This window comes from Trichosurus vulpecula, chromosome 3, assembly GCF_011100635.1.
Source record: "Trichosurus vulpecula isolate mTriVul1 chromosome 3, mTriVul1.pri, whole genome shotgun sequence".
Taxonomy (NCBI): Eukaryota; Metazoa; Chordata; class Mammalia; order Diprotodontia; family Phalangeridae; genus Trichosurus; species Trichosurus vulpecula.
Genome location: NC_050575.1, coordinates 5,076,836 through 5,089,003, shown reverse-complemented (window position 1 = coordinate 5,089,003; position 12,168 = coordinate 5,076,836). Strand labels below are relative to the sequence as shown.

At 41.8% G+C, this 12,168-nt stretch overlaps 1 protein-coding gene across 2 annotated transcripts in view; it reads left to right on the top strand.

The window, feature by feature from the left end:
* The first annotated feature begins 695 nt into the window (after positions 1–695).
* Positions 696–12,168, top strand: part of SYNE3 (spectrin repeat containing nuclear envelope family member 3) — a 182,492-nt gene continuing 171,019 nt past the window's right edge. The window contains exon 1 of one of the 2 annotated variants that reach the window (XM_036749666.1): positions 696–772. The gene's annotated coding sequence lies outside the window, so the exon portion shown is untranslated. The remainder of the gene's footprint in view (positions 773–12,168) is intronic. The other variant, XM_036749668.1, reaches the window with a different exon arrangement.

Below are 12,168 nucleotides of genomic sequence, written 5' to 3'. Positions count from 1 at the left end.
GAAGGGCAGAGTCACCCCACCCTCCTAGTCACCATGGACTGGGTTAATCTATTCTGTATCTATCCCGACATTGTTCTCTCCTGACTAGTAGTACCAGAACAGGGAGAGAGGAAAGGAAAGGACCAACTCATAGGCATCCCTTGAAGAACAGCTTCGAAACTGGAGCAGATGCAACATGAACTTGAGACAGTGGACCTCCCACGGACTTCCCACTGCAACGCATCCCTGACTGACACCAGCAGCTCGAACGGGAATTTAGCCCGTTTGAAGTTGTCTCCTCCCCTGGAAACTCCATCTGTGCTTCCTTCCCCCCTCTTATTCCCAACCCCTCCCCCAAATCAGGCACAGGGGAAGGAAGGAATCCTGCTGCTGAATAACATGAAGAGGTGCGTGTTTTCGTAGATGTGCAGTGTCGTGGCGCCTGAGTGAGGGCTCTCTGAGCAAAGTGGAGGGCGCAGAAGCTTCGAGCCCCAGTGGGAGCAGCGCGTCCTTGAAGCATGGCTGCACAAGCGGCCTAGGGCCTGCTCTCCTGCCATGGGAGCACAAGAGGATGGACTGAAAGAAGAGATCTAACAAACTTACCAGCTCCCTCCCAAACCTAAGCTTGCATCTCCCCCTTTAAAAAAAAAATGGGGAGGCGGAGTTGGGGGAGGGCTGGGATTGGAGAGGCGGGGTGCCCTAGCCCCACCCTCTTTCCCTGAGCTGGCAGTCCTCCCGAGTGGTTTCTTACAGCTGTCACCGGTGCCCCGCGCTCCCTCCCTGCTGGCTCCAGGTAGAGTGAGTGCCCTCTGGGCTGGGGATCCTCGGGGGTGTGGTAGGGGAGACTGAGGAGGAGGGTGAAGGCAGGACCTGCCTGGGTGGGATGGACAAGGTGGGCTGGCCTGCTGATGGTGCTTTCGGAGCAATCTCGAAGTTCAAAGCTAAGTCAGTCCCAGGAGCTGGGTCTGCCAGTTTGGGTCGAGGGGGCCTGGGCTTGTGGGGAGGAATGAAGGCGAGCTCGAGGGGCTGGCTGTGGGGCTCGCCGCCCTCTGGCTTAACCCCTCTCCAGCTAACCAAACCACCGACCCGGGACGATGGAGTTTTAATGTCTCCGCTTTTGCCCTCCCCTTGTCAATTCGAGTTTTTGCCTGCGTGAGCTCGGCTCCGCGTTTCTGTGCTGGTGTGGGTACGGCGTTGGCTTTGTGTGTTTGAGAGGAAGCAAAAACAGAAGTGAAATATCAGCCCGAGAGGGAGTGACGGTTGTGCCCATGACGTGACATCTGTGGGCAGCGCGGCGGCTGGCGCTTATTTATAGTTTAAATTGAAACATGCCTCCTTCCCCCCCGCCCCCGGCCTCCCGCCGCCCCCAGCAGTGGTAGGAGAGCTCCTCTAGGTTTCTCTGTAAATCAAGAAATATTCAACTGTAATGCAGAACAGCAACAGGGTGGAGATGGGAGGAGAGCCACCGAGGCGAAGTTCGCAGATTGATCTTCAAACTTAAATCTGCTAACTCAAGCTGCTCTCTCCAAAGTGAACGTATGCTTAACAGTTTCGCGAAAGTACCAGATCTCCCAGTTTGCTCTGTGTGTCTATTGACTCCCTGCCACCTCCCCACGCACACACTCCTGCCACAAATCCTCTTATTTCTGTGGCTCAGCAATTGGGATCCGAATTGATGCCACCTCCCACTTCCCGCTCAAATTGCTACATCTTTTGTCTGCCCTGTGCCCTGATATTTTAAATCGAAGACCATGGATTGCGTGCCAGTATTGTGTATGTTTTGTTCACGGGTGTTCCACATGTTGGCGCTCTAAGGACTTGGAGGCTAAGAGGAGACACCTGTAGTGGAGAGACCATTGGATTGGCAATTGGGAGACCCGAGTTCTACTCCTGGTGCTGTCATTACAGACCTTGGACAAGTTCCTTCCTCTTTCTGCACTTGTTTCCTCATCTGTAAAACAAAGGAATAAGAAGGCATTTTTTAAGGTACCTCTCAACTCTAAAATTCACAGATCTCAAGTATTTTCTTATGTGCTTTCTAACTCCTAGGGCCAGGACTCTAGAGTCTGACATAAAGAGTCAGTCAGCCAGCCCTGAAGGGTTAACAAAGAAAATAAGTTTTTCCTCCTTTGTCTTTAAAATCCTTTACAAGCCAAGGGTCTTCTGACTCACACTAAGAGAATCCCCCTGAGATCCTAGGGAAGTCAGCCCTGAACAAGTGACTGGTGGGAGAGGGTGGGGATGGCAAGAGAAAAAACCGTTGGAAAACAGTCTGCATGCCAGAAAAAGGGAAATATGTCTACCAATAGGAAACAGCTTAGTTTATAGACCGTCAGAATTTTTTTAGAAAGTATTTTTTGGTGAGTGTGATGGGAGCATAGACAATGGGAATGATTTTCCATATTTCCTGTAACCTTGCACCAAGATGGAGAGAACACCCTGTTTCGTGCTTCTTTACTTTCCCTTTGGGACAACACATTCCACTACCAGGAATACATGTTCTGGGTTTGCAGCTGTGCCAAGACCCTTAATACAGTGGCATCAACTTTCATTATGGGAGGCCCTTGTTGGACCCAGCATCCTCTTGCAGTCTGTGGGGGTGGAGACCCATTTAGTAGGGCTTTTTATTGAAATTGTATTTTATATAGAGCTCCTTGGAGAAGTCTTGTGACTGACACTATTTAATGGGCTTTGTGTTTATTAAAGGTAATTATGAAAACATATACACACAATAGGTTCAGTCTTTTCCTCCTGAAGTGTCTCAGCCAGTTTTGGTTTATAGTTAATTTTGCATGCCTGCCTTTTTATAAAAACGCATCAAAGCTCATGTCTCTCACATGGTTCTCAGGCATGTGCCTGAGGCATGTTTTGCCTGGTATATAGATGAGGCCTCTGAGTTCCTCATAGTCTCCTCCCTTCATTGCTATGCAGTGACATCGGCAGGATTGCTAAGGTGCTTGGGGATCCCTTGACTAGTGGCAAAGGAGGCTTCCCTCTGAGTTAGCTTAGGGAACTAGACCAAATGGGCTTGGGAAATAAAAAAATTTACTTCCAGATCTCGACAGGACCCCCATGTGCTCACATGGAGCATATATTTAGAGCAGAAAGGGATCTTAGAGATCATTTCATTTAACTTCATGTTACAGCAGAGAAAACAGTGGTACAGGGACATAAAAGACTTCCAGTGTATTAGTTACAGAAGCAGGCCTCAATCCCAGGTTTTTCTGACCTCCAGACTTCTGCCACTACACCATGTTGCCAGCCTTAGTCCTAATGCTTTTTGGCTAATGGGAAGAAAATTTGGTATTAGACTTGTTAGAACTGGAAAGGACTTTCTTTCATTGAAGACCCCCCTCTTAAAGAAGGATTCTGAGGGCCAGAGTAGTACTCAATAGTATTTTAGAGTTGGAAAGGTCCTTAGGGAACTTTTCAATCAACATCCAACACAATTTTACAGAGAGAGAGAGAACAAACTGAGACCCAGTGAAATCAAGTGACTTGTATAAGGTAACATAGTAAGAGAGTGAGGATTTGAACCCACATCCCTTAGCTCCAAAGCCAGTGCATTTTTCATGCTACCACGGGAGAGAAAGTCATTTTCCCAACTTAATAACAGAAGCAGGACTGACTGGAAAAATCCCAGATCTCTGGACTTCTGGATTTTTTCTACTATGAATTAACATTGACATGCATGATGATTCTCAAATACTAATTCATTAATTAAATTTACCTGGGTCATTGTAAACATTAGTGTGGTCAAGTAGAAAGAATTCTAGGTGGGCGAAGGCACTTAAATTCTGTGATTTTATAATTCTAAATAGTAGGGCAGATATGCTTATTTCAGAGACGGATAACCCAAAGAGCAGAGAGAAGAGATATAAGGAACCTTAGCTCTCTTATCTATCAACTAACAGGGTTGGATTTGATATCCTTTGCAGCCAGGAGAAGTGACACAATTTAGCTAAGGTCACAGGCTTAATTAGCAGAGGAACCAGAATTATAACCCAGGTTTATTATCTGACTGTCCGTTGTACTTCCTACTGTATTATATAGCTTCTTAAGGATTGTTGTAAAAAATGAAATGAGATCACCTGTAAGGTTTTATGAAAGCAGTAGAGTCATTATTTCTATTATGTAAATATCAGCCTTGATTACTATAATGCATGTGACTTGCATAGACTCAGTTGACCAGTATACAAAGAGCTTTCGCATCTGTCCCAGGCTAATGTGACAAACGATATGACACAAAGAACTATAATTCAAAATAGTAAATGTATTGAGGAGGCACAAATTTCTATATGAGTTCAGAGGGGGGAGATAATTACAGGTACACCTTTACAGATAGGTAGTATCAGGTGAGGCTTCCTGGAGGTAGTAGTATTTGAATTGGGCTATAAAGGAATGGTAGGAATTTGATAGATGGGAAAGTGTGGAGGGAAGATATTCCAGGCATAAGGAATAGCAGAACAAAAGTGGAAAAGAGCTGGATTGGGGAGGGGGAACAGCAGATAATCAGGTCATGTTAGAGAATAGGTTCATGGAGGGGAGGAGTCTGAGGTAAGGCTAGCAAGGCAGGGTATTGCTAGGTTAAGACAGGGTTGAATGCCAGAATAAATGTAAAGTGCACTGAGATTTTTGAATAGAGGAGTGATTGATAGGAAGAAAACCCCAACAGTGGTCTCTAAACTTTTTTGGTCATGGATCCCTGTCAGCAAAAAATGCTTGGAGCATATACCCCAATAATTGTATCTTGACTTATTTATAAACTACATTTTGTTCAGTCATGTCCAACTCTATGTGACAAAGTCCATGGGATTTTCTTGGCAAAGATACTAGAGTGACTCGCCATTTCCTTTTCCAGGTGTTCCCATTTTACAGATGAGGAACTGAGACAAATAGGGGTTAAATGACTTGCCCAGGGTCATACAGCCAGTAAGCATCTGATGCTGGATTTGAACTCAGATCTTCCTAACTCCAGGTCTAGTGTTCTATCCACTGTACCATCTAGCTGCCCACGTACATGTACTATTGTACCAATAATTACGTTGTGGTACAAAGCTTACACAATTAAAAAAGATAAGATAAACTAAAATAAAATTTTGAAAACAGTATTCTATTTTTATTAATGGTATTTTAATGAAAGCAACATGATTGTACATGTTTTCTTATTTTTAAAAACCTTAAATGTTTTGTGGTATAGCAGTTAGAAGATCTGGTTCTAAGTTTAGTCTTTTTCAACATTTGATTGAATTGTTGTGATAGGTGGAAAAGATACTGTATATTAAAGATGCATAGCTTCAAATGGAAGAAGTGCATACAAGCTGCACTTGCTAAATCATGATAATCATTTTAAATTTCCACCCATCAATCATGCAAAGGTTTTTGTTGAAATCTGGTTAACAAGTTTCTATCTTTCCTGAGGTTAATCGAGTAAACTTGTAAACCAATAGGAAGGTGTATTTTTATATTTTTAACAAATGGTTTCTAATTTGGAAGCTTTTAAAACAGGTTAGAAAATTCTATTTTGGAGATTTTAAAGCAGGCAGATCTGAGAGCTTTTGAAGATGATACGCTTGTGTTGTTTTTAGTAAGCCAGAAAGTAACTATTCAGAAGGAGAGGGTGGTGGACAGTGTCAAATGATGCACAGACATCAAAAAGGATGGAAACTGAGAAAAGACAGATTGATAATTTAGACAGCACTGGTAACTTTCCAGAAGGCAGTTTCATTTAAGATTTGAGTCAAGGATAAAGAGGAGTTTGGGAACCAGAGATAGGAGGATGGTGGTGTCCTCAAGCGAAAGAGGGCTGGGTTTGAAAAGAAAGACAATGTGATGAGATAGGCAACAGAGAGAGTCACTTGTCCATAGCACTCATCCAGTGCTAGTTGCCTTTTTACATTAAAAAAGGGTAAAAACTATGGGAGTTTTACTGAGATTCAGAGGGCAGAGCTCACCTGCTGAGGCACCTGTGGCAGCCACGCCACAATCTGGGGGAGTGGAGGGGGGGTGGGGATGGGGATTTTGCTTGTTCAGCTGCTACTGGTGCCTGGATATTGGGTTTGTTGTAATTGCCCTGAGGGGACAACACGAGGCATACAAGAAGCCACTGATGGTGAGGCTGAAGTGAGGGAATTTTGATCTTTGACTGTACTGGAGAAAAGTCCTGTATAACCTAGAGGAGGGGAAAGAATACAACTTATGTTTTCACTGATTGATTATTGATCACTACCCATTTTTCTCAAGCTTCAGCTCACTTTGGAGATCAATAGTATCAAGGATAAATCAGGAGGAGAGGCAAGAAGAGTACATGAAACACTTTTCATGCAAATAAATTCAGATCTAAATAAACGGAAAAATATCGGTTGCTCATGGTTAGGCCGAGCTAATATAATAAAAATGACAATTTTACCTAAATTAATTTACTTATTCAGGGCCATAACAATCGAGCTACCAAAAATTATTTTACAGAGCTGTATAAAATAATAACAAAATTCATCTGGAAGAATAAGAGGTCCAAAATATCTAGGGAATTAATGAAAAGAAATGCTAGGGAAGGTGGCCTTGCCATACCAGATATTAAATTGTACTATAAAGTACCAGTACCTGGTACTGGCTAAGAAACAGAGTCGTGGATCAGTAGTCAACAACTATAGCAATCTACTCTTTGATAAACCCAAAGAATCCAGCTTCTGGGCTAAGAATTCACTATTTCACAAAAACTGCCGGGAAAATTGGAAATGGTAGGGCAGTAACTGGGCATAGACCAATATCTTACACCATATACCAAAATAAAGTCAAAATGGGTTCATGATTTAAGAGTAAAGGCTGATACTACAAGCAATTGGGAGAGCAAGGAATAGTTTACCTATCAGATTTATGGAAAAGCAAAGAATTCATGACACAACAAGAGACAGAGAGCATTACAAAATGCAAAATGGATAATTTTGATTATGTTAAATTGAAAAGTTTTTGTATAAAAAAAGCCAATGCAACAATGATTAGGAGGGAAGCAGAAAATTGGGAGAAAATCTTTACAACTAGTATCTCTGATAAAGGCCTCACATATACAGGGAACTGAGCCAAATTTACAAGTCATACAAGTCATACAAGTCATTCCCCAATTGAGAAATGGTCAAAGGATATGAGCAGGCAGTTTTCAGAGGAAGAAATTAAAGATATCTAGAGGCACATGAAAAAATGCTCCAAATCACTACTGATTAGAGAAATGCAAATCAAAACAACTCTTAGGTACCACATGTCTCCTGTCAGATTGGCTAAAATGACAAAACAAAAAATGATAAATGCTGGAGAGGATATGGGAAAACTGGAATGCTGTTACATTGTTGGTAGAGTTGTGAACTGATACAGCCATTCTGGAGAGCAATTTGGAGCTATGCCTAAAGGTCTATAAAAATGTTCATACCCTTTGACCCAGAAATACCACTTCAAGGGTTGTATCCCAAAGAAATCACACAAGAGGGAAAAGGACCCATATGTACAAAAATATTTATAGCGGCTCTTTTTGTAGTAGCAAAGAATTGGAAATCAGGGGGATGTCCATCAAATGGGGAATGGCTGAACAAGTTGTGGTATATGAATGTAATGGAATACTATTGTGCGATAAGAAATGGGGATGATATGGACTTCATAATAACATGGAAAAACCTACACAATATAATGCTCAGTGAGTGAAGCAGAACCAGGACAACATTATACATAACCACAGATATATGGATTCTGTGATGACTAACCTTGATAGACTTCACTCTTCTCAGCAATACAAGGTGAAAAGACAACTCCAAAGGACTCATGATGGAGAGAGCTATCTACATCCAGAGAAAGAACTATGAAGTATGAATGCAGATTGAGGCACACTTTATGCTTGCCTTTTTTTCCCTTTGTTTTTTTTTCTCTTTTGTTTTTGTTTTTTAATTTTTTTTGTTTTGTTTCTCCTTTCTCCTGATTCATTCCATTGGTCATAATTCTTCTTTACAACTTGACCATTGTGTCAATAAGTTCAATGTGAAGTTATATGTAGAAGATATATCGGATTCTGTGCCGTTTTGGGGAGGGATAGGGGCAGGGGGGAAGAAAATCTGGAGCTCAAAATTATGCGGAACTGAGTGTTGCAAACTACAAATAAAAAATCTCAAAAAAAAGAGTACATGGGCAGACCTAGTAGGAGGCACTATTACAGCGTTTCAGATGTGGGGTAGTAATGAGGATCGGCTGTACAAGAACTTTGATAGAGGGATTAGAGAAGGGTGGTAAGAAAATCAAATTGATTCTGATTACAGTTTGTAATTGATGCTATCCTGTGTCACCCCCCAACATTTTGTAAAATTGCCTAAGCCATGTTTCTTTGTCTCTGGGTTATGTCCAGAAGTTTAGCTTTCCTCTCTCAGCTAAATTGTCCCATAGATCACCTTAATTCAAAGAAATATATTGTGTCTACACATGTTACTGTCCATAGGCAATTAAGGAAGATCTGTTATCTCGCTAACAAAGTTTTTCAATTGTGACAAATGTGATAAACATTAGATAGATATGAGAACCATTAAGGATCAAATGTAGCCTCACTTGCTAGCCATGTGACCTTGGGCCAAGTCTGTTTTAAGTTTCCTTGGCTGTAAATGGAAATCATAGTACCTACCTCCAAGAGTTGTTAAGCAGGTGAAATTTAATATTTGCAAAGCTCTTCATAAACCTCAAAGTGCTCCACAAATCCTAGATATTGTTAATCATTATTATGTGATAGGCCTTGTTAACTTGCTGAAAAAAATAAGAAGCGAGCAAAAAGAAAGAATCAAAGACGGCTCCCAAATTTGAACCTGGGAGAATGGATTGGGCTGACAAGTCAAAGACAGATCTAGTGAGGGCAGGAGGAAAAAGGTTAGGGGAAAAGATAAGACAATTTTGGGACATATTGTATCTGAGGAGATGCTCTGCAGGCAGTTGGAGATGGAAGTCTGACAGTAGTTTTGGAAGTCATTGGCGTGAAGGTGGTGGTTGAAGCCTGAAATAGCCTAGAAAGAGAGTACAGGAAGGAGAGAAGAAGGCTGAGTACAGATTCTCAAAGATTCCAGAAAAGGAAGGGACAATAACAGTGGAGAGAGAAAAGGATCAGTGAGAGAGATAGAGAGGAAAATTTCATTCATCAAACACTTATTGCAAATCTCACAAGTGCACAGAACCAGGGTTTTTTTTTTTTCTTTTTTGACGAGACATGTGATTTCATCACATGGACCCCCTATGCCAATATAGGTTTGTACCTTTTAGGCAATTTATGGTCTTAAAGAGTTGCCTGAGGCACTGGGGGATTAAGTGAATTGCCCAGGGTCATATAGTCAGTATGTGTTAGGGGCAAGACTTGAACTGTGTATCTCCCTAATTCCAAATCCATCCCTCTATCCACCATGCCATGCTGTGTCCCGTGTGCGGCACCTAGGAGACAAAGATGAGAAATGGTGCAGATGCCACCTTCAGAAAGCTTAGGATTTAGTAAGGCATTAAGATACATACACAAATAAGGATGATATAACGTATAATACTTAGAAATCTGAGGAGGGAGAAGCCATTTTCTACTGGAGAGAATAGCAGAAGAGTATGGCAATCATCTGAAGCCTGGGGTGGAGAGAGACTTTAGAAGGAGAGGTTAGTTACCAGGTTCAAATACCCAAAATATGAGAGAGACGTCAATGATCTCATTTGACCTTAACGATGCAGCATTGTAGATGATACAGCACTAGCACAGATTACAACCCACCTGTACACGAGCATCCCATGTAATTCTTACCCACATCTTTGCCAAAGATCATCCTATTGTGTGTGTTAGTCATTTTTCAGTTGTGTCCAACTCTTCATGACCCCATTTGGGGTTTTCTGGTCAGGGATACTGAAGTGGTTTGCCATTTCCTTATCCAGTTCATTTTACAGATGAGGAAACTGAGGCAAGAAAGGTTAAGTGTCTGAGGCCAGATTTGAATTCAGGTCTTCCCGACTCCAGGCTCAGCACTCTATTCACTGAGTCACCTAGCTGCCCAATGCTATTATGTAAATGGCAGCTATTATTATTATTTTACATGTGACTTGTATAGGCTCAGTTCATTAGAGAACAGTATACACAGAGCTTTCACATCATGCGTCCCAGGATAGTTCTACAAACGTTCTTCAGATGCCTAATGTATACAATATACTATGCTAGTCTCTGAGGGGAGACTAATCTCTGACCTTAAGAAACTCACAGTGTAGTGTGAAGATATGACCGTAATTCATAATGATAAATGTGCTGAGTTGCAGACTTTCCTCTGATCCTTTTAATATTATCTGGGTATCAAGGCAACATCTAAGTTGTCTGTCTGGTGTAGTGTGATCCCTAGCTATTGCTATATGACTGGACCTTCTCCTTTGGTGTCCTTGGTGTTGCTTTTTACACCAGTGGCTCAAACTTAAATAGAAATAGGGGCTACCAGTCCATACGTAAGGATCCCTGCAGACTACATATTGACTTAGTCTTAAAACATAATCTTATCTATGTATTATTATATTTTTTTATTTTGTTAAATATTTCCCAAATATATTTTAATCTGATTGGCCAGGCCACACTCAGGAGTGTTGCTGGCTACATGGGTCACATGTTTGACACTTTATATATATATTTATATATTTCAATATATTATTCTGTTCTTTGACTGCATTGGGAGTCAGGATCACTGGGTTCTATTATCTGACCTTCTACCACTAGCTCGCTCACTCTGTCAGTTGTTATTCAGTTTTCTCAGTCATGCCTGACTCTCTGTGACCCCATTTGGAGTTTTCTTGGCAAAGATACTGGAGTGGTTTGCCATTTCCTTCTCCAGTTCATTTTATACATTAGGAAACTGAGGCAAACAGACTTAAGTGACTTGCTTAGGGTCACACAATGTCTGAGACTAGATTTGAATTTGGGTCTTCCTGACGCCAAACCTAGCATTCTATGTCAAATTCCTTCACTTCTCCATTTTCTCTTTTATAAAGTGAAGGGGTTGGCCTAGATGGCCTCTAAGGATGTTCTTCCTAAAATTCTGGGATTATTAAGGATTGCTTACCTCCGGGATCATCACAGATTGCTATACGGCACAGATCCTCCTTAGTGGTTTCTCCTACAATTCTCTATACCACTTTAGTTGTTCATGGTCTGTCTGGCAGGAAAGTATCCAAGCATCAGGAACCTTAACGGACCCTCTGGGAAGAACTGAGTCCCAGGACTATTGGATGCGATTGTTATCAACCTTCTCATAGCTCACCTCTAGATAGCCCTTGAATGCTTACAGAGCTTTCTCCTCACAACTCCATGAAGTAAGGATAGGTGGCTTTAATACAAGAAGAAATTCTCCCTAAGTTGGGGATGGGGTGGGGAAGGCTATCCTTCTGGGTGATGCCAAAAGATTGTGGTAATTCACCATGTATTTGGAGTTCACAAAATATGAACCAGTTGTTCAGATATCAGCCCACTTAGGTATTCACTGTCTAGGAAAATGCAGTAAGTCATCACCATCCTGTCTGTTCCACCTGTACCCACCACAGGTCCACAGGCTATATGTGTCAGGGCACACATCTATGATATAGGAGAGGACTTGTGATATCTTAAACCTACACTCTTCCACTTTGTGCGGCTTCTCACTTTCTGTGACTTTCAGAGATTTTTTACTACAGTGACAATTGTAATGAATTAAAATAATCAGATAACTATCATTTCGACCATGCTTTTAAAGTTTGCCAAGGTTTGTTTCTTTACAACAGGCCTACGAGTCAAGTTAACAAGTCAATAAGCATTTATTAAATGTTTCCTAGTGCCAGTCATTGTATTAAGCACTACAATTCAAAGAAAGGCAAAAACTTTGCCTGCCCTCAAGGAGCTCACAGGAGAAGTAGCATACAAGCAACTAACCACACAAAATAGTTACTGGGTAAATTGGGCACTGGTAAGCAGGAGTGGGGCAGAGACAGGGAAAGGTCTCCCTGCAGAAGGTGCGATATGAGGTGTCTTGAAGGAAACCAGGAGGCAGAGGCGAAGGAGAGAATTCCAAGTATGGGAAGTAGCCAGTGAAAAGGTGCAGTTAGGAGAAAAGGGTACTGTTAGGCTACAACCAGAGGATCGCTATTGCCAGGTCATGGAGAATGTAGAGGGGAGCAAATTGTAAGAAGAAG